A 23,233-nucleotide genomic window follows, 5' to 3' on the forward strand; every position below is an offset into this window, starting at 1 on the left:
TGGTTTCCAGATTCATCCATGTCCCTATGAAGGACACAAAATCATTGTTTTTTTATGGCTGTGTAGTATTCCATGGCGTACATGTGCCCACATTTTCTTTATCCAGTCTATTGTTGATGGACATTTGGGTAGGTTCCAGGTCTTTGCTATTGTAAACAGTGCCTCAATGAACATACGTGTGCATGTGTCTTTATAATAGAACAATTTATAATTCTTTGGATATATGCCCAGTAACGGGATTGCTGGGTCAAATTGTATTTCTATTTCTAGGTCCTTGAGAAATTGCCACACTGTCTTCCACAATCATTGCACTAATTTGCACTCCCACCAACAGTGTAAAAGTGTTCCTATTTCTCTACATCCTCTCCAGCATCTATTTCCAGATTTTTTAATGATCGCCATTACAACTGGTATGAAATGGTATCTCAATGTAGTTTTGATTTGCATTTCTCTAATGACCAGTGATCATGAGCATTTTTTCATATGTTTGTTGGCCTCATAGATGTCTTCTTTTGTAAAGTGTCTGTTCGTATCCTTTGTCCACTTTTGAATGGGCTTGTTTTTTTCTTGTAAATCTGTTTTAGTTCTTTGTAGATTCTGGATATTAGCCCTTTGTCAGATGGGTAGATTGCAAAAATTTTTTCCTATTTTGTTGGATGCTGGTTCACTCTAATGATTGTTCCCTTTGTTGTACAGAAGCTCTGGAGTTTAATTAGACCCCATTTGTCTATTTTGGCTTTTGTTGCCATTGCTTTTGGTGTTTTAGCCATGAAGTCCTTGCCTATGCCTATGTCCTGAATGGTTCTGCCTGGGTTTTCTTCTAGGATTTTTATGGTGTTAGGTCTTATGTTTAGATCTTCATCCATCTGGAGTTAATTTTAGTGTAAGGTATCAGGAAGGGGTCCAGTTCCTGCTTTCTGCACATGGCTAGCCAGTTTTCCCAACACCATTTATTAAACAGGGAATCTTTCCTCATTGCTTGTTTTTCTCAGGTTTGTCAAACATCAGATGATTGTAGATGTGTAGTATTGCTTCTGAGGCCTCTGTTCTGTTCCATTGGTCTATCTATCTGTTTTGATACCAGTACCATGCTGTTTTGATTACTGTAGCCTTGTAGTATAGTTTGAAGTCAGGCAGCTTGATGCCTCCAGCATTGTTCTTTTTGCTTAGGATTGTTTTGATTATGCAGGCTCTCTTTTGGTTCCATATGAAGTTTGAAGTGGTTTCTTCCAGTTCTGTGAACAAGCTCATTGGAAGCTTGATGGGGATAGTGTTGAATCTATAAATTACTTTGGGCAGTATGGCCATTTTCATGATGTTGATTCTTCCCAACCATGAGCATGGAATGTTTTTCCATCTGTTTGTGTCCTCTCTTATTTCATTGAGCAGTGGTTTGTAGTTCTCCTTGAAGAGGTCCTTTACATCCTTTGTTAGTTTTATTCCTAGGTATTTTATTCTCTTTGTAGCTATTGTGAATGGGAGTTCACTTTTGATTTGGCTCTGTTTATCTGTTATTGGTGTATAGAAATGCTTGCAATTTTTGCACATTGATTTTGTATCCTGAGACTTTGCTGAATTTGCTTATCAGTTTCAGGAGATTTTGGGCTGAGACAATGGGATCTTCTTCTAAATATACAATCATATCGTCTGCAAATAGAGACAATTTGATTTTCTCCTTTCCTAATTGAATACCCTTTATTTCTTTTTCTTGCCTGATTGCTCTGGCCAGAACTTCCAATACTGCATTGAATAGGAGTGGTGAGAGAGGGCATCCTTGTCTTGTGCCAGATTTCAAAGGGAATGCTTCCAGTTTTTGTCTGTTAAGTATGATATTGGCTATGGGTTTGTCATAAATAGCTTTTATTATTTTGTGATATGTTCCATCAATACCTAGTTTATTGAGGGTTTTTAGCATAAAGGGCTGTTGAATTTTGTCAAAGACCTTCTCTGCATCTATTGAGATAATCTTGTGGTTTTTGTCTTTGGTTCTGTTTATGTGATGGATTACGTTTATAGACTTGCGTATGTTGAACCAGCCTTGCGTCCCCAGGATGAAGCCTACTTGATCATGATGAATAAGCTTTTTGATTTGCTGTTGCATTCTGTTTGCCAGTATTTTATTGAAGATTTTTGCATCGATGTTCATCATGGATATTGGCCTGGAGGTTTTTTTTCAGTTGCGTCTCTGCCCAGTTTTGGTATTAGGATGATGTTGGTCTCATAAAATGAATTGGGGAGGATTCCCTCTTTTTGTATTGTTTGGAATAGTTTCAGAAGGAATGGTACCACCTCCTCTTTGTACATCTGGTAGAATTCGGCTGTAAACCTGTCTGGACCTGGGCTTCTTTTAGTTAGTAGTCTATTAATTGCTGCCTCAACTTCAGCCCTTGTTATTGGTCTACTCAGGGTTTCAACTTCCTCCTGGTTTAGTCTTGTGAGAGTGCAAGTGTCCAGTAATTTATCCATTTCTTCCAGATTTACTGGTTTGTGTGCAAAGAGTTGTTTGCAGTAATCTCTAATGGTAGTTTGTATTTCTGTGGAATTGGTGGTGATGTCTCCTTTATTGTTTTTTATTACATCTGTTTGATTCTTCTCTCTTTTCTTTTTTATTAGTCTGGTTAGCAGTCTATCTATTTTGTTGATCTTTTCAAAATACCAGCTCCTGGATTTGTTGATTTTTTGAAGGGTTTTTTGTGTCTCTACCTCCTTCAGTTTGGCTCTGATCTTAGTTGTTTCTTGTCTTCTGCTAGATTTTGAGTTTTTTTTGATCTTGCTCCTCTAGCTCCTTCAATTTTGATGATAGGGTGTCGATTTTAGACATTTCCTTGCTCCTCATGTGGGCATTTATTGCTGTGAATTTCCCTCTAGACACTGCTTTAAATGTGTCCCAGAGATTCTGGTATGTTGTGTCTTTGTTCTTGTTAGTTTCAAAGAACATCTTTATCTCTGCCTTCATTTCATTGTTTATCCAGTCAACATTCAGGAGCCAGTTGTTCAGTTTCCATGAAGTTGTGTCGTTTTGAGTTAGTTTCTTAATCCTGAGTTCTAATTTGATTGCACTGTGGTCTGAGAGATTGTTTGTTTTTTGTTTGTTTGTTTGTTTTTTGTTTGTTTGTTTGTTTGTTTGTTTGTTTTGAGACGGAGTTTTGCTGTTGTTACCCAGACTGGAGTGCAATGGCACGATCTCAGCTCACCGCAACCTCCACCTCCTGGGTTCAAGCAATTCTCCTGCTGAGATTGTTTGTTATGATTTCTGGTCTTTTGCATTTGCTGAGGAGGGATTTACTTCCAATTATGTGGTTAATTTTAAAGTAAGTATGATGTGGTGCTGAGAAGAATGTTTATTCTGTGGATTTGGGTTGAGAGTTCTGTAAATGTCTATTAAGTTTGTTTGGTCCAGATCTGCGTTCAAGTCCTGGATATTCTTGTTGCTTTTCTGTCTCGTTGATCTGTCTAATATTGACAGTGGAGTGTTAAAGTCTACCACTATTATTGTGCGGGAGTCTAAGTCTCTTTGTAGGTTGTTAAGGACTTGCTTTATGTATCCGGATGCTCCTGTATTGGGTGCATATATATTTAGGATGGATAGTTCTTCTTGTCATATTGATCCTTTTACCATTATGTAATGCCTTTCTTTGTCTCTTTTGATTTTTATTGGTTTAAAGTCCATTTTATCAGAGACTGGGATTGCCACCCCTGCTTTTTTTTTGCTCTCCATTTGCTTGGTAAATCTTCTTCCATCCCTTTATTTTGAGTCTATGTATGTCTTTCCACATGCAACGTGTCTCCTGAATATAGCACACTGATGGTTCTTGGCTTTTTATCCAATTTGCCAGTCTGTGTCTTTTGATTGGGGCATTTAGTTCATTTACATTTAATGTTAATATTTTTAATGTGTGAATTTGATCCTGCCATTTTATTACTGGTTGGTTGTTTTGCCCTTTGGTTGGCATAATTTCTTCTTTGCATCATTGGTCTTTGCCATTTGGTTCTTTTTTGCAGTGGCTGGTACTGGTTTTTCCTTTCTGTGTTTAATGCTTCCCTCAGGAGCTCTTGTAGGGCAGGTCTGATAGTGACAAATTCTCTCAGCAATTGCTTGTCCGTAAAGGATTTTATTTCTCCATCACTTATGCAGCTTAGTTTGGCTGGATATGAAATTCTGGTTTGAAAATTCTTTTCTTTAAGGATGTTGAATATTGGCCCCCACTCTCTTCTGGCTTGTAGGGTTTCTGCAGAGAGATCCACTGCGAGGCTGATGTGCTTACCTTTGTGGGTGACCCGACTTTTCTCTCCGGCTGTCCTTAGTATTTTTTCCTTCGTTTTAACCCTGGTGAATCTGACGATTATGTGCCTTGGGGTTGCTCTTCTAGAGGAGTATCGTTGTAGTGTTCTCTGTATTTCCTGTATTTGAATGTTGGCCTGTCTTGCTGGGTTGGGGAAGTTCTCCTGGATAATATCCTGAAGAGTGTTTTTCAGGTTGGATTCATTCTCCCCGTCATCTTCCAGTACACCGATCAAGCGTAGATTAGGTCTTTTCACATAATCCCATGTTTCTTGAAGGCCTTGTTCATTTCTTTTAACTCTGTTCTCTTTTCGTGCCTTCTCATTTTGTTTCATTGAGTTGATCTTCAGTCTCTGATATCCTTTCTTTTGTTGATCTATTTGGCTACTGAAACCTGTGTATGCTTCACGAAGTTCTTGTGCTGTGTTTTTCAGCTCCATTAAGTCATTTATGTTCTTCTCTAAGCTAGTTATTCTAGTTAGCATTTCATCTAACCTTTTTCCAAGGTTTTTAGTTTCTTTGCATTGGGTTAGAACGTGTACCTTTAACTCAGAGAAGTTTGTTATTACCCACCTTCTGAAGCCTGCTTCTGTCAATTCGTCAAATTCGTTCTCTATCCAGCTTTGTTCCCTTGCTGGCAAAGATTTGTGATCTTGTGGTGGGGGAGAGGCGTTTTGGTTTTTGATGGTTTCATTCTTCTTGCGCTGGTTTTTTCCCATCTCAATGGATTTATGTTGTTTTGATCTCAGGTAGTTGCTTGGGGAGGCGGCCTTTCCTTTGCCTGCAGAGGCGCTGCTGGGCCGCCATGGGTTTAGTGGAGCTGCTGCAACTTTTACTTACTCAGGAAAATTAGGCAGCTTCTGCAATGGTGGCTGCCCCCCCCACCCCCACCCCCGCCGCCCCACCGCCAAGCTGGATCGTTCCTCTTCGCTCTCTAGGTGCGAAACTCTGGTGTGAGAGTTTTTTTCAGTCTACTGGGCTTTGTGTGGGGGCTGAGGGGGGAACCTGTCCTGCCTTATGGGCTGTTTCCCTGTTTTCAGTTCCCCTTCCCTCTAGGGGAGGGTAGGTCCATCCAGCCGGCTTTCTGGCTTTCGAGTCAGCCAGTGCTTCCACCTAGGTCTATGCTGACAGCCCCGATGCCGGCTGAAGTTGCTATTCTGCCCTGTTCAGGTAGCTCGCTGAGGCTTTTCAGCCTGGCAAAGATCTCCTGTTCTGTGGGTTGTAGAGGGCTTGAGGGGAGCGCTGTATCCGAACTAGAACTAAAGTCCCAGAAGGGGAGATACGCTGGTCCTCTGGTTGATTGCATGCACCTCCTGGGTGGAGCAGTACCCCGCCTTGCCTCAACTTGCCCTATTTGGTTTATACCCACTGTCCAACCAGACCCACAAAATGAACCTGGTACCTCCTTTGGAATTGTGGAGACCACTGGGTTTCTGTGTCTCTCTCGCTGGGAGCTGCTTTCCGGAGCTGCGTCTTATTCGGCCATCTGTGGATTCCCCAGAGTTCTTTTTACTTCTTACCAATCAATTCTTTGTAACTTTAGTCCCCTCTTAGAACTAGTAATTCTTTATATTCCACTTTCCCTGTTCAAACTACTGTATAGTTTCTCTCTCTTGATTGCATGCAGACTGATAAAGAACACAAATGTCATTGGAGTAGAACTGACAGGGAGTCAATGACACTTTAGTGTAAAATAGTTTGTTTTCCTGGCACCTAGAGAGCAATAGTTGCCTTGGAGCTGAGTGAGGGGACAGTAAGAGGAAGAGCACCCAGCCAGGAATGATGGGAAAATCCTAGTAAAAAACTGCCTATTTCACAGTTTTGTCATGAGCTTGACTATAGCTGTTAAGTGTTATTCTTTATTTCAGTGCAAAATGTCTTTGGCACCCTAGGGTTAGCCTAACAGCACCAGAAATAGAATGAAAGCACTAGTTTTTCAGGTGAAGTGGCAACTATTGTACTTTGATAAGCTTAGTACGTTCCCCACTTCGTTGTTTTGTTTCTTATTCACACATAAAAATGTGTTGCCATATAAAGCATAAAGAGGACAGCTCCGGACGTTTTATTTCATGGAACAGAACTGGGCTACTCCTGGGTGTGCATGATCACCTTCAGGCTGCAAGGAAAATCTGAATCAAAACATGAAGCTCATCAGACAATGAAACAGCTCAGTTCAGGAGGGGGTCGTGTTGCCTTTATCTGGGGGTTGTTAAAAATAGGATGGCAGATCATCTCTTTAGGATGGCGGAAATGTGGTCTTAATTAAAAGCTGCGTAGGAACAAGACAACAAAGGTCCCTTCCAACTTAAAAATCTTTTATATCAAAGTGATATATCTACATGATTAAAAAACAAATGGTACAGGAGGACTTATTTGGAAAATCAACTGCCCTCTCTCTTATCTTCCTTCTCTCACAGTCTACTGATTCCTGTTTCTCGATTCACTTCATGTTGTAGTATTATACCCTTTTAAAATGCACTTTTTATCATTTTAATGGGTCCTTGGGAGGGAGTGGGAGAAACCCATGTGCCTAGTCCACCATCTTGAAAAATAAGCTTTCCTATCAAATTTTTTTTTCTTAGGCAAGAATATAAGAAACAGAATTCAGTATTCTGAAAATACCGTGCTTACTAAGTCAAATACATATATCTGTGCCATTTAAGCCTGTAATGGAAACATTCTTCTTCCAGCTAGTCCAGTCCCTTTTTTTAAGACAGAATCTCGCTCTGTTGCCCAAGCTAGAGTGCAGCGGCACGATCTTGGCTCACTGCAGCCCCACCTCCTGGATTCAAGCAATTCTTCTTCCTCAGCCTCCCGAGTAGTTGGGACTACAGGCACATGCCACCATGCCTGGCTAATTTTTATATCTTTAGTAGAGACGGGGATTTCACCATATTGGCCAGGCTGGTCTTGAACTCTTGACCTCAGGTGATCCACCCACCTTAGCCTCCCAAAATGCTGGGATTACAGGCGTGAGCCACCACACTCAGCCAGTCCACCCCTTTTGATCTTTTGGATAAATTACTCTGTCCTCCTCGCCACTTGATGTGCTTGTCCTCACCCCTCTGGTGCTCTTTGGACAAACATTACCTTGAACATCTACATTTGTTTTTCTTTGCTTTGAGACAGAGTCTCACTCTGTGACCCAGGGTGGAGTGCAGTGCCATGATCCTGGCTCACTGCAACCTCCGCCTTCCAGGTCCAAGAGGTTCTTCTGCCTCAGCCTCCTCAGTAGCTGGAATTACAGATATGCACCCCCACACCCAGTTGAGTTTTGCATTTTTAGTAAAGACGGGGTTTTGCCACATTGGCCAGGCTGATCTCGAACTCCTGGCCTCAAGTGATCCGCCTGCCTCGGCCTCCCAAAATGTTGAGATTACAGGCATGAATCCCTGCACCCGGTGAACATCTACATTTTAATTAAAACTTTCAATAGACGTGAACCATTATAATAAGCAGATTGTATTATTATTACCAAAATTAAAATAGCAATATTGCAGAGAGTGTAATGACTACAACCCCAAAGTACTATGTCCTGCAAAAGGAGTCACAGCAACAAACCAGCTAGGACCCAAGGGGCGTAAGTGTGGCATTGTCGCATTGTGTCCTCTTACTCTCTTGATCGAGGGTGGTTATTCCGTGTCACAGTCATTGACTCTTGTGCTAGGACTGCCTATTGTAAACCCCCTACCTCTGCCCTTTGTGACAAAAAAAAAAAAAAAAAAAAAAAAAAATGGAGGGCTTCATGGTACATAAAAGAGAGAAATTAGGCTAAATTGTCCTTTCTCCAATCTACTGCTGGTTAATCCATCTACACTTCATCCCAATTTCTACTTTTCTCCCCAACTGCTGCAGCACCTCAGAAGGCCCTGCCCGACAGCCCCGAATGAGCCAAAGCTGTGCTTTAATTAGCCGGCAGCACTTCACTTAAGCACATGCAATCTCACGGCCATTAGTCTATCATGTTTGTTATTAAGAATTGTTTCCAAGAAGGCTAAGCAGAAAACTCTCATAGAATGTACCTTTTTCTGGGCTGGTGTTAGTGACAGGGAAAGCGCTGGGACATCTACTTCTCCAAAAAATACCATCAAATCTCCTTAGCACATAATACATTTTAGCAATCAGAGCCAAACTCCAAAAGCATAATAACAAAAGGCAAGCGAAAATGCTTATAATCGTCATATTTTAAATGCCTTATTTCCTGCCAATCTTAGATCTGTTCCCAGAGAAGTGAAAGTTACCCGCTCTGCCAGTGCCTTTGTCAGCTGCCAGCTGTTACTTCCCTGGAAAAGGGGTCAGAAGGCTGCTGGTAGCTAATAGTCAGCCAGAAACTGCGAGTCAGAGCCGTCCCTCGTGGGTTTTAGCTACTGGCTGATTGTCAGCCGAGAGCTACAAGTTCTGGTTTGATAAAAGCCATCTATAGATTTCAAATCTTTTTTTTTTCTTTTTCCATTTGTGCTCTGAAATTGTTGTGCACTCCAAATGGAACTCCATGAGCACGAGGGCCTTTGTTCTGCCTTGTTAGACACCAACATTTGGCGTCCTCGCTAGATAGTCCCTTTGCAGGGCTGGGGAGCGGGGTGGGATGAAGCGAGGTGAGGTGGGAGGAGAGGGTTTGGAGTGGGGTGGGGTGAGCCACACAGTGCCCGGTAGCACACGTGCAACCCCGAATGTGGCTGAACGCAGCTGAGAGTGTTTCATGCTCAGTCTGAGAGCCACTCAGCCTCTCTGGTTGTTTCTGCGGCAGCCGGCAAGTGGGGGTGGATGTGCTTGTTGGTTCCAGTCAAGATTTATTGACTGAAGCCCCCTGAAATGAAATGAGTCACCAGCTCCATGAGCCAGGCACGAAACCCAAATCTTAAACAAGCTCTTGGATCCCAACTGTTCCTACAGACCAGCAGTCAAGAGTTGGCATTTCTGAGACATAGTGTGGAAGTCAGAGAGCTCTCTAGATTTCAGGGGGTCAGGTAAGAGGAAGGGAGGCAGCAGGACCTCTGTGGCATGGTGTGCTTTCAATTCAGATGCTTAGGGGCTGTCATGTGCAATGCATCAACAGTGAAAAATAAACACCCAGCAGAATCGGGCTTTGAGTTAAGGCGAATGCACAATAAATTTCATCTGGTTAAATTAATCGCTTGCTGCTTGTTGTGAATATTAATCCCAGGGAGGGTACCGGCTTCCACTCCATCAAAAGACAGGTGAAAACTGAAAACAGCAAAACATTCGGAATCTTCAGAGGGAGGGCTTACCTGTGAGCCAAGTGTTGATGCTGAATCCCAAAGAGAAGCAGAATCTTAAAAACAATCTCTCCTGCTTTATCAGCACAGCTGCGCTGCAGTCACCAGCTCTCCCTGCCCTCAGCCCTCACCTGTCCCCCTCTAGGCCTCTCCAGGGACATGTACATGGAAGGGTCTCACCTGAGGGTATAGAAGATGAAAGAGTCAAGGCTCCTAATTTGTGAGATTTTTTCATTGTGACAAAATACACATAACATAAAATTTACCATTTTAATCATTTCCAAGTATACAACTCAGTGGCATTAAGTACATTCACATTGTTGTGCAACCTTCACTGCCATCCTCCAGAATATTTAGATCATCCCAAATAGCACTGAGTATACATTAAACAAATAATTCCCTAGTTCTCTCTCCCCCAGCCCTGGTAGCCTCTATTCTACTTTCTGTCTCTATGAGTTTGACTACTCTAGGTGTTTCATATAACTGGAATCATGCAATATCAGCCCTTTTGTGTCTGGCTTATTTTACTTAGCATAATGTCTGCAAGGTTCATCCTTCCTGCAGCATGTGTCAGGACTAACTTCCTTTTTTTTTTTTTTTTTTGAGAAGTTTTGCTTTTGTCGTCCAGGCTGGAGTGCGATGGCGCAATCTCAGCTCACTGCAACCTCCACCTCCCGGTTCAAGTGATTCTTTCGCCTCAGCTTCCCTAGTAGCTGGGATTACAGGTGCCCACCACCACGCTCAGCTAGTTTTTGTATTTTTAGTAGAGACAGGGTTTCACCATGTAGGCCAGACTGGTCTCGAAATCCTGACCTCAAGTGATCCTTCCACCTCAGCCTCCCAAAGTGCTGAGACTACAGGCATGAGCCATCGCTCCTGGCCAAGACTAACTTCCTTTTTAAGGCTGAGTGATAGTCCACTGTAAACACGTTCTGCTTATCCACCCATCCTCTGACGGATGTTCGTGTTGTTTCCACATTTTGGCTATTGTGAACAATGCCACTATAAATACACTGCACAAATATCTGTCCAAGCCCCTGCTTTTAATTCTTTTGGGGAAATACCCAGAGGTTGAATTGCTGAATCATATGATAATTCTATGTTTAACTTTTTGAGAAACCACCGAACTGTTTCCTAATTGTTTTAATATTCCTGAAATTTATGATGTAACAAAGAAAAAAATCACTACAAAAAGATAAAATGATGGCTTATTTTGGCATTTAGGGAATAGTATTGATCTCAGTGGTAGATGGCTGCTTATAGAATTACCTTGATGGGACATGATTGATTGAGATGACCAGCAATGGTCAGGAAGGAGAGAATTACTACCAAGGAAAAGAATTTGATGGTACTATCTGATAAAGTTGCAACAATCTTGTCTCCTCTGGGTGGTACTGAAACATGGGTCTAGAGCCAGGAAAGGAGGGAAAGAAGTTTCTGAAGAGGGGTGGCACCATGGCATCCAGGGACCCTAAGATGACCGTGAGATATTGGCCATGGCAAAGATGGTCAATGAAGCTTTGAACATCTCATAGTCCATTTTATATTTTTAGTAGAGATGGGGTTTCACCATGTTGGCCAGGCTGGTCTTGAACTCCTGACCTCAGGTGATCCGCCTGCTTCAGCCTCCCAAAGTGCTGGGATTATAGGCGTGAGGTGTCCTGTGCCTTTGCACAGGAACATGAGAGCCACTGGCTGACCTGAAGTGAAGCCCCAGAACCATGTGCCAGGCAGGAAATCCTGCTAAAATGGCCTCATAGTCCATTTTAAATGTTTACTTGATGTGCCCTGAATGGTAATCCCCCTCCATTGTCCCTAAAATGTTATGTGAACGGAATTGTGATAGTGACCCTTTGGGCAAATAGGGAGAATGGGAGCAACAGGGAGGTGGGGGAGGGGCTCTCCAAATGGCAAGGAGGTGAGCAGCACCCATATTCAGTGAGGGCAGGGATCAGAGTGTGCGGTGGCTGTGAGGCACTTCAAAAGTCCTACCAGAAATGAGCTGGTTCTGCGGCCACTTGAAGTGACTGTGAAAGGAAAAGGCAATTCCAGACAATGGGAGAACCTGGGGCTTTCCAGATCATCCTGAGAGTGCCGTGCCTTTGCACAGGAACACGGGGTGGCTGACCTGAAGTGAAGCCCCAGGACCACGTGCCAGGCAGGAAATCCCTGCTTAGTAAATGTTCCAACAGACCCATAACCAAAACTCACCCTTTCTAAGACAAGTTTTGGCAAAACTCATGGCCTATGAAACAGAAGGCTATGAGTTTCAGGAGCTGTGAGACACCCAGATGGCTTAGATTAGATCTAACGGCCCATCACTACGAGCAACATCCCCAAACAGTCTCTCCTGGCGCAGGCCAGCCCTGAGCCACACAGAGCAGAAACTGGGCTTGGAGTATGGCCTTACTGAGACATAACCACCCCTCTCACAGCATCATGCCAAGGGGCTACTAACCTCAGTAAGGCCACGTGGGCATCAGAACCTTGATTCCCAGAGCAGGTAGGGTCACCTCTGTTCAGGTATCCGTCTATATCAACACAGAGACAGTTTCTTGAAGTCAAGACTTTGAACAACAAAAGATTTGTTAGCCAGGTGTGGTGGCTCATGCCTATCTCCCAGTACTTTGGGAGGCCGAGGTGGGAGAATTGGTTGAACCCAAGAGTTCAAGACTAGCCTGGGCAACACAGCAAGACCCTACCTCTGAAAAATAGAAAATAAATGAAAACCAAAAGATTGGTTGATGGTGACTGAACCTAAAACTCTGTAGAAAGATTTGGGTGTTGTTTTATTAGTCTCTAGTTATGCTTTGTGGGAAGTAAAAAGTTCCCCTTCAAAGTTTCCTTTCTTGTTAAAGAATAAATTTGCTAATAACTCTTTGTTAAGCCCTATCTGTATAACTGTTAAACATGCCACGCTTATAGACACGTAATATATTCTATGTCCTCATACTTTAACCAAAATATCTATGCTGGACGTGCTCACAGGCATGTCCCAGCTCGCAGCCTATGCCCCTTCCTTATTTAAACTACCTTTTTGTTCTCTATTGCTTTTACCTTTTAAGAAAGTCTTAAGTTATTAGCCAATCGGGTTTTAGTTTAAATTGTAAAGTCTGGCTCCAGCCAACGGAGATCAGACACAACAGTAAGGATGACCCCAAATGCGTAAGGAATAAATATGTCTGCTTTTCCTTTGTTCGTTGTACTCTCGTGGCAAGATGGCTAGCGAGGGTACCCTTCCTGCAGTCCAGGAAGTAAAAATTACTTACTAAAAAATCCTTTGTCTCAGTGCTAATTTTTCTTTGTGACACTGAACATCTGTTTCCAACATACTTTTACACAACAATGAAAGATTCATTATCATTTTAGTTCTGAGGTAAGTCGTCTGTTTCTTTTGCCAACAGTCTGATGGTAACTCTCAGCCTGTGTGCTGAAGCATTCACCACTAGGCTGCTCAGGTCTGGCGCCTCCTATGTGGGTCCTCCCTCCTTGTTCCCACCCAAAACAGGCCACTCCGTGGAGGTGTGGGTCATTCACACTCGCATCATGGCCCTCGGTACTAAGCCTCAGTCATTACCAATGTAACAGGAAAGGAAAACAATCAACACAAAAGAAATTATTGTACCTGGCATAGTCTGGAAGGAGAACGGATCTACATAATAAGTGGCAAGAATTTGGGGATGTTTTTCAGGCTTCAAAGGCGACTGGTGTGCCATGACCTAGAATAGGGTAAAAGGGGCCAGCATCTGCTTCAAAAAAATTGTTGAGGCCAGGGCTTTAGAAGAAAGATAAATCTGGCCAGGTGTGATGGCTCATGCCTGTAATCCCAACACTGGGAGGCCGAGGTGGGTGGATCACTTGAGGTCAGGAGTTCAAGACCAGCCTGGCCAACATGGTGAAACCCCATCTCTTCTAAAATATAAACAAAGCCAGGTGTGGTGGCCCACACCTGTAATCTCTGCTACTTGGGAAGCTGAGGCAGGAGACTCCTTTGAGCCCAGGAGGTGGTGGTTGGAGTGAGCCAAGATCACGCCACTGCACTCCAGCCTGGATGACAAAATAAGATTCTGTCTCAAAAACAAAAGAAGAAAGGTAACTCTAGAAATTCCTCATGAGTTGCAAAGCTGAGGGTCCTCAGAATAGCAGTACCACCCTTAGGCCCTGTGCTTTAGACCCTTGTTACTCAGATTATGATCCAGAGACCTTCACCATCAGTAGCACCTGAGAGCTTGTTAGAAATGCAGACTCCCAGACCCCACCCAGACTTACTAGAATCTGTCATTTAAAAGATCCCCTGGCAATTTTTGTGTATGCTAAATTTTTTGTTTGTTTTTGTTTGTTTGTTTTGTTTGAGAAGAGTCTCACTCTGTTCCCCAGGCTGGAGTGCAGTGGCGCGATCTTGGCTCACTGCAACCTCCGCCTTTAGGATTCAAGCGATTCTCCCGCCTCAGCCTTAGGAGTAGCTGGGATTACAGGCACCTGCCACCATGCCTGGCTAAGTTTTGTATTTTAGTAGAGATGGGGTTTCACCATGTTGGCCAGGCTGGTCTCAAACTCCTGACCTCAAGTGATCAGCCTGCCTTGGCCTCCCAAAGTGCTAGGATTAAAGGCATGAGCCACCACGCTCAGGCTTTATGTTAAATTTTGCTAAGAGATGTTTTAAAGCATGCAATTTGGCTGTGTATTGGAATTTCCTGGGAAACTCTTTATAACACTGATTTCTTTAACTGCTGGAACTCTCAGGTGATTCTATTATGCAACAAAATCTGAGAACTACTGCCTTGGAGGGCTTTGATCTGGCCTTTCTCTGGCTGTGCCCATATGTGTGGGGTGAGGCACCCATGGCACAGTGGTGTGCTGGCAAAACAGCTCTCCAGTAAAATTAAAATCTGATTTACAGTGTTTGTTAATTTCCATAGTGTAAATATTCCCACCATCACTGATTTCAAGTTATCATCATGATGTGACTGAAAGTGGAGTTAGAAGATGTGCAGAGTTGGTTCCCAAGAGCCTGTCCTAGCCAGCACCACTGCGTGGGGTCAATGAGGTACGTCCAGCTCCGTGGGGACCAGGGAATGACCTGATCCCAAAGCAGGCAGTACAGAGTTCACATATGAGGTCCCTCATGTGCAGGATGGAGCTGTTGTTGGGAAGAGAATGGGGGAGAAGATGAGCGTTGGGGTCTCCGTTTGTGCTCTAGCCCATCCCTGTGGATACAGAGGGTGGGCCTGAGGTCTCATTCAGAATTTTCAGCTCTTTCCTGAGCACTGCTATGGATAATGACCCTCTATTATTACCAATCCTCCCCACTCCTTAAGAACATGTTTCCAGGGATCGGCTTGGTTGAGGTATGCTTCGGGGAGTGAAGCAAGAGGGAGAATGCTCATGCCTTGGATGAGGGAAGGGGAGAGAGGACAGCAGATGTTGGTGGCAACAAGACATGAAGGGATGAAGAATTCAGATAGGAGTAACCGGGAGAATATAACCCAACCCCCACCTCCCAGGATGCCTTGGAAGGGCTGCGGAGGCTGCTGGACTTCCCACAGAATGTACCAGATGGGCTGGGCGTGGTGGCTCACGCCTGTAATCCAAGCACTTTGGAGGCCAAGGTGGGCGGATCACCTGAGGTTGGGAGTTCAAAGATGTACCAGATGGACTTGAGGCATTTTATCTGTTTGTTAAAGGAAGGGTGAGCCCTGAAGGCTGCAGGATTCAGGGCAAAGAGCCCAGACCCTGGAGTCAGACTGCCTGGGTTAAAATCCCAGCTCTCCACCCTGTGGCCTTGGATCAACTGCATAAGCTTCTGTTTCCTACTCTGCATCTGCCTCCTGAGCCTGGGGAGGGTGTGGGACAGCCAGTGTGCACTCAGAAGGCAGAGAATTGGCCAGATCTGGGGCAGGAAAGAGTAAGGAGGTCAAAGGGCCTAGTGGCTTTCCCCACTGGGAGGTCTGGAGGAGGCTGGACAGATCAGGCAGCCCCTCTGCAAGAGCGCGTCTTGGGAAGATGGTGTCCTAGAGGAAGGGAGCCTGGAACCGCTCAAGGGAATTGATGGATGAAAAGGAGCCTGTCTGGGCGCAGTGGTTCATGCCTATAATCCCAGTGCTTTGGGAGGCCTAGGTGGGTGGATCGCCTGAGGTCAGCAGTTTGAGACCAGCCTGGCCAACATGGTGAAACCCTTGTCTCTACTAAAAATACAAAATAATTAGCTGGGCATGGTGGCAGGCACCTGCAATCTCAGCTACTTGGGAGGCTGGGGCAGGAAAATCGCTTGAACCCAGGAGGCAGGGGTTGCAGTGAACTGAGATCGCACCACTGCACTCCAGCCTGGGTTACTTGCGTGCGCGCACACACACACACACACACACACGGAGCATCACAAACACTACCTACTTTCTAGGGGTTATTAGCATAGCTTTGCCTCCCATCCTAATTCCAGGTAGTGTTTCCTGTAAAATATTCAGTCTACTAGCTGGGCCTGGTGGCGCGTGCCTGTAATCCCAACTACTCAGGAGCCTGAGGCAGAAGAATCGCCTGAACCCGGGAGGCAGAGGTTGCAGTGAGCTGAGATCATGCCACTGCACTCCAGCCGGGGTGACAGAGTGAGATTCTGTCTCAAAAAAAAAAAAAAATTCAAAGTGTGAGGGCTGGAGCCCCACCAATGATTCCCAGAAATTAAGCCCTCTCGAATGGCCTGAGAGCTCCCCAGATCTGACATTTCCACTATTTGTGCATGTGCATGTGTGTGTGCATGTGCGTATGTGTGTGTGTATATGTGCACGCACGCGTGTGTGAGCGAGAGTCATGTGGCATCAGGGTCTCAGCTCCAGTTTCCTCATTAGCCTCGGATGCAAGTCAGAAGCAGGCTCCCCTGTGCCTGTCTACTCCCAAATTAGAAACAGCCCATCTTCAGGGAGTCCCAGCCTATGCTTCCTTCACTAGACTGGCCTACCTCCCCATAGGGGACACACCCTCTATCCGAGTCCCAGCCCAAGGCCCCAAGAGAGGAACAACTTACTCTCTCGTTCTGGTCCAAGGCCTGTTTTTGTCTTCAAATCTTTGCTGTTGTTAAGCTATTCCCAAAATTACCAGTAAGAAAAAGGCCCACAATCTTCAAGAAAAATCTATTACCTACCTATAGTGGTGGGTAGGGGAGAGGGAGGAGATGTCGTCTTAGTGGGAAAATCCCAATAAGATAAGCAAGTCAGAGTCAAACAGGAGTTTTGTATGATATTACGTACATAGGATGTGGGTTTTGTTGTTTCGGGGACCTAGACTCCTATCCTATTGCTCCATCATCCCTGGGGTATCATTGCCAACCACATGATCCCCAATAGCTCACCAGCACTGTTCCATCCACATTGGAGCCAACGAGAAAGGGGAAGGAGAAGAGGAAGGCATGACCCTTTGCTTGAAGGGCATGACTTGAAAGTTGCACACATCACTTCTCATGTCTCATTGATCAGAACTAGGCCATGTGGCCATACTTACCCTACAGATTCCTACAGGGAATCTTCATTCTGGGAAGCCACTTACCCGACTTAAAATTCTAGTACTATGGCAGAGGGAGAAAATAAATATGAAAGTTCAACTTGCAGCCTCTGCTATAGATACCCACAACCCCAACTAGGCTGAGCCGAAACAAACTTGGTCCAGTTCCTTGAGAGTCTCTGGGGAAGGTGAAGAACCTTACCCTGCCAGGACAGCTGAAGAGAAATGGTAGAATTGTTGTAGAAAAGAGGGTCGTGGGGTTTGGGGAGTTTTTTGTTTTCATTTTTGTGTTGCATAATCTAAAAGTAAAATCACACACACTCTCTCCTCTCTCTCACCCACCCACACACACACACCCACCCATACACACACACATACACAAACACACAATTAAATTTCCTGGCTTTATTGTTGTTGTCATTTTTGAGACAGAGTCTCACACTATCACCCAGGCTGGAGTGCAGTGGCGCGATCTTGGCTCACTGCAACCTCTACCTCCTGGGTTCAATCGATTCTCATGCCTCAGCCTCCCAAGTAGCTGGGATTATAGGCATGTACCACTACGCCTGGTTAATTTTTGTATTTTTTGTAGAGATGGGGTTTCACCACATTGGCAAGGCTGGTCTCAAACTCCTGGGCTCAAGTGAGCTGCCTGCCTCTGCCTCCCAAAGTGTTAGGATTATAGGCGTGAACCACCGCGCCCAGCCTGTTGTTATTTTGAGATGGGCTCTCACTCTTACCCAGGCTGGAGTGCAGTGTGCAATTATGGCTCACAGCAGCCCTGACCTCCCGAGCTCAGGTGATCCTCCCATCTCAGCCTCTCGAGCAACTGGGACTACGGGCACATGCCACCACGTCCAGCTTTTTAAAATTTTTTGTAGACATCAGGTTTTGCCATGTTGGCCAGGCTGGTCTTGAACTCCTGGGGTCAAGCAATCCACCTGCCTCAGCCTCCCAAAGTGCTAGGATTACAGGTGAGAGCCACCTCACCTGGCCAGCTTTATTGTTTTTAAGATGCAATTCTAAGAACTTATTTTCTTTTTCTTTTTTTTTTTTTTTGGAGACTAAGTCTCGCTCTGTCACCCAGGCTGGAGTGCAGTGGCACTATCTCGGCTCACTGCAACCTCCACTTCCCGGGTTCAAGTGATTCTCCTGACTCAACCTCCTGAGTAGCTGGGACTACAGGTGCCTGCCACTACACCCAGCTAATTTTTTGTATTTTTAGTAGAGACAGGCTTTCACTGTGTTAGCCAGGATGGTCTCGATCTCCTAACCTCATGATCCACCCTCCTCGGCCTCCCAAAGTGCTGGGATTACAGGCGTGAGCCACTGCGCCCGGCAGAACATATTTTCTATAGACAGCATTGCTATTCCTATTTACTCTTACTTCTATATGCATTCTGCCAACCAGGCAGAGCTGAAAGGGAAAATATTTTAAAGTAATAGAATACATAATTTTTCTCCTGCCAGGAAGGTATGTATATCCAGGCAGCAGGCTTTGAGAGTGAGGATGGCTCTACTTATCCTGGGGCTTTCGTGTGGTGAGAGGTGCAGTGCTGGGTCTGTCCCAGAACAGAGCACAGAGCAGGGCAGGCAGCAGTCCTCCAGAGGTGTGTGCTGCTGCCTTTGTTTTCTTCTCAGCTGGACCCTCGTGTGGTTGGGGTCTCTGATTTGTAGTGCATTCTCTACCATACAATAATATTCCCTTATTCAACTGTCAGCATAAAAATTCGTCTCATTATTGCTATATATGAGTATTTTCTTTTCTTTTTTTTTTTTTTTGAGACAGAGGCGTGCTCTATTGCTCAGGCTGGAATGCAGTGGTGTGATCTCGACTCACTGCAACCTCCGCCTCCTGGTTTCAAGCGATTCTTCTACCTCAGCCTCCTGAGTCGCTGTGATTACAGGCACCCACCACCATGCCTGGCTAATTTTTGTATTTTTAGTAGAGATAGGGTTTCACCATGTTGACCAGGCTGGTCTCAAACTCCTGACTTCAAGTGATCCACCCGCCTTGGCCTCTCCCAAAGTGCTGGGATTACAGGCGTGAGCCACCGTGCCCAGCCCATATGAGTATTTTCATATTCTCTACTATTTTGTTGAGTTTTTTCCCCTACAGTATTGACTGATAACTGATCCTTGGTATAACAATTGAGTTATGCATTTATTTAATATTGATTACAATAGTAGCTGATAATTATTGAGCCAAATGCTGAACTCAGCACGTAGGTCATTTATCTAATCTTCATGACTACCCCACAGGGCCGCTGTGTACAGCTGTGCAGTTTGTGACTGGCTGAGGAAGGCACAGAAGACTCAGTGGGGCTAAAATCTACTCTGGTCCCCACTTAGGATGCTGTGTGCTGGGGGAGAGGATACATCCCCCTGGTGGGAAGGAGATGTTTTCTTCTCATAAAGGAGGCATCCAGAAGCGGTCCATTCAGAGCCTTTGTTACCCATGAAATAGACACATTACTATCCCCATTACACAGATTAAGAAACTGAGATACAAAGAAATTAAGAAATTTCCCTGTGGTCACACAGCAGGCAGTAGGTAGAGGAGGAGCTCACACCAGGAAGCCTGATTCAGACACAGGAGCTTAGCCTGAATGCTGTTGGGCTGGTGTCTTTTCTACTCTCTGGGAACATTCAGTCTTACTCTGTAAACACCTAGAAGACAGGCATCAACATCCACGTGATTCGTCTTAGGTTCTATACAGCATAATCTGCCAGCCAGCGTGTGAAATGCATTCTTGACGCTAAAGGAACCATTGTCCAAATTCTACGGACAGAGAGCTCCAGCTACCACACCCAGCTGCTTAGAACTGGGATTTCACAATGCATGGAGGTGGCATTGAGAACTGGTCTGCTGAAGAAATCAACCCCTGGATTCTCTTTTCTAGGATATACACAGTTCTGATGATAAACAAGTGTCTGGAGTCTGGAAATCAGGCAGCTACGCTTGCTCAGAGGGAGGATTTGAGCATCAACTGTCTGTCCTCCCATTTCCCACAAACCCACCCCTCACATCTTTGTGGAGCTCTGAAAGATCAGTATGTCCATAAAATCGATCTCCCTTCTAACTGTGTGCCCAAAGTTTCACCAGTTAGTGCCTTTCTTTGGGTTATCATTGCCCCACCTGCCACCATCACCCTCCAATTTCTCCCCACTTGATGCCTGAAATTTCTCCCCACTTGATGCCTGCTCCTTGATGCCTGAAATTCCTTTAATATGGAACAAAGCCTCTCGTTTCATAGAGAGTGATGAGGCTTAACATGCAAGCACCCCTCAGAGAGGCAGCACGTTGATTTAAATTCACACCATGTAACTTAGGTATAAATGAGTGATCAGGTTTTTCTCTTAGAGAATGTTTTGATGGGGAAAGGCAGAGAAGGGAATAAGGACAGTAGAAAATGCAGTGTTGGAGGAAGCGCAGTCTAGAGAGAGAAACACACAGAAAGGAGAGGCTAGGGCTGCCCAAGATGAATCTCTGTGGCATCAGCTAATGCCCAGCACCCTCAGTTGCTCCCTGAGTGACTCCTGTGCTAGCTGGTGCAGGAGAGAGGTGTGGCTTTCATAGGGAGTCGGATCCTGATTTGACACCCAGTTTTGTAGCCCTAGCAAGATACCTAACTTCTCTGTGCCTGGATTTCCTCACCTGGGGAATAAGAGTAATAAAACCTTACCTTGCATGGCTGCTTTGGGATTGTTTTTTAAATGTAATGAAATACACAGAAAATTTACCATCTTAACCATTTTCAGTTGTACGATTCAGTGGCATTAAGCACATTCACCTTGTTACATAACCATCAGCAAGATCTGTCTCCAGAACTCTTTCCATCTTGCAAAACTGAAACTCCTACCTGCTGAACAGTAACTCTCCATCTCCCTCCTCCCCAGCCCCTGGCAACCACAATTTACTTTCTGTCTGTGTGAATATAAGGTACTCCAGTTACCTTATATAAGCGGATCATGCTGTATTTGTCCCTCATGGCTTATTTTGCTTAGCATAATGTCAAGGTTCATCCGTGTTGTGGCATGGGTCAGAACTTCCTTCCTTTTTAAGGCTGAATAATATTCCGTTGTATGTGCAGGCCACATTTTGTTTACCCATTCATCTCTTGATAAACACTTGGATTGAGAGCTCCAGTGGCGCAGTCGGTTAGCGCGCGGTACTTATATGATAAATACTTGGATTGTTTCTACCTCTGGCTTGCTTCTTGCAAATAATGCTGTTAAGAATATAGGTGTACAGGTACCTGTTTGAGTCTCTTCTTTCATTTCTTTGGGGTGTATATATACATACATATTCAGAAGTGAAATTGCTGGATCCTATGTAATTCTATTTTTAATTTTCTGAGGAGCTGTCACAGTGTTTTCCATAGCAGCTGTAGCATTTTACATTCCCACCAACACTGTGCACGTGTTCCAATTTCTCCACATCCTTTCCAACACTTGATAGATTTTTTTTATACTAAACATCCTAATTTTAAAATGTGAACAAAATAAAGCTGTCTATGGACACATCTAAAAGCCAAACTGAGTAAATCCAACTAGAGAAAACTCGAAGAATAATGTAGAGCTTTATGATTGATTGTCCTGAAAAGCACAAGGATTTACGTAATGGGTCACACAGCAAAGCATGTTCAAGTTCCTCCCTGTCCTGTCTACTCTCACTGCCACCCTGTTCCACAGTCTCTCACTGCCACACTGCTACATCTCCCCCCCTCCTCTGCTGGCCCCACACTACCTTGTCATTGTCCCTTTGTCCCTTTGTCCCTTTCCAAACACCCCCTCTCCTCTGACTCGCCCTGCTGTGTTCAGCCTTCATAGGAAGCAGAATCTGGACTCTATTCACCTGTTTTTGGTTTTTTTTTGGAAGATAAATTCTGGAATTCTAGTGAGTAAATTTCTCCACTTCATTATACAGATGGTGAAAATCACCTTGTATGTATTAGATGCTCAGTGAAAGGCAGCTGATCTCATAGTACCTACTTCACCGAGGTGTTGTGAATGGTAAAGGAGTGACTGCATGCAAAGTGCTCAGAACCCTGCAGGCACTCAGTAAGTGCTCTCTCGAGGTTAGCTACGACTATTGTGGTGAAGTCATGGGAAGCCTAGCATACAGAACCTAATCACTTTTGAGCAAAAGAAGCTGCCAAAATGTTGGGTCCAGGTGACCACAGAGAGTCAGTCATCTTGGAAGAGATCATCTCGAATTTTCCCAGGACTTGAGAGTGCTCCCCAAGTAAGGATGCAAAGGTAAGATAACAGGCATCCATTGTTTAACAGGACCTTTTGTAGCTTGACAAAGCCTGCTGTCCCCAGTATTCCCTTAGTAGGGGAAGGAGGTTAATAAATTTGTACTGGGGACTGGGCACTGTGGTTCACGTCTGTAATCCCAGCACTTTGGGAGGTTGAGGAAGGTGAATCACCAGAGGTCAGGAGTTCGAGACCAGCTGTGGCAAAGCCCCATCTTTACTAAAAATACAAAAATTAGCTGGGCATGGTGGCGGGCACCTGTAGACTCAGCTACTCAGGAGGATGAGACAGGAGAATCACTTGAACCTGGGAGGTGGTGGTTGCAGTCAGCCAAGATCTCACCACTGCACTCCAGCCTGGGCAACAGAGCAAGACTCTGTCTCAAAATAAATAAATAAATAAATTTGTACTGAAGTCAAGGAATCCCTCAGAAAGAAAAAGCAAACTGAGAGCTAACTCTTCCTTTTTGAGAATCCACGGTACCAGGACTTCCATTCAAAAGGTCCTGACTGAATCTGATGACAGAACAAGACCTGGTTCCAGAGAGGAGCTCATCCAGAGGGAGGGGTCACTAGGAAAGCAGAGCAGGGTCCAGGGGCTCGGCAGGAGGTGGAGGAGGAGGGTGGCAGCCAGTTCCGGTATCATCCAGGACCCTGCAGGGCAGCCTCTCTGGACTGGAAGCAGCCTATCAAAGCAGTGGAACAGAAGCAACTGGTGGACGCTACAGCTTTGTCTAGTGGCTGGTTTGGAACTGCTTGCATCACCAGTTTTTGCTTCTGAAAGAGACATGTTGAGAATCTTTCCACTTACATGCCTAGTATCTAGCACATGCTGGAATAAGGCAGGTGCTCACTGCAGGCCTTGGGACTAGAGCGGGTTTGATGTGGCAGGAGCCGACACTGGGAGCCTAACCATTTCTCCTCTTCCTGTTTCTGCCCCAGCAGCAACTCCTCTGTGGCTATGT

The 23,233-nt window shown here is 44.8% G+C and overlaps 1 protein-coding gene across 2 annotated transcripts in view; it reads left to right on the forward strand.

Annotated features, from left to right (window-relative positions):
* The window catches only part of TRAF3IP2 (TRAF3 interacting protein 2), an 86,702-nt gene that overhangs the window by 11,361 nt on the left and 52,108 nt on the right, over nucleotides 1–23,233 (forward strand). Inside the window, exon 1 of one of the 2 annotated variants that reach the window (XM_012438373.3) lies at nucleotides 14,505–14,566. The exons of the other annotated variant lie outside the window; for it this stretch is intronic. The gene's annotated coding sequence lies outside the window, so the exon portion shown is untranslated. Of the gene's footprint in view, nucleotides 1–14,504; nucleotides 14,567–23,233 lie in introns of those variants that run through there. 2 annotated transcript variants of the gene reach the window in all.

This window comes from Aotus nancymaae, unplaced genomic scaffold, assembly GCF_030222135.1.
Source record: "Aotus nancymaae isolate 86718 unplaced genomic scaffold, 86718_ANA_hifiasm-v0.15.2.pri h1tg000040l, whole genome shotgun sequence".
In the NCBI taxonomy this organism is placed as follows: Eukaryota; Metazoa; Chordata; class Mammalia; order Primates; family Aotidae; genus Aotus; species Aotus nancymaae.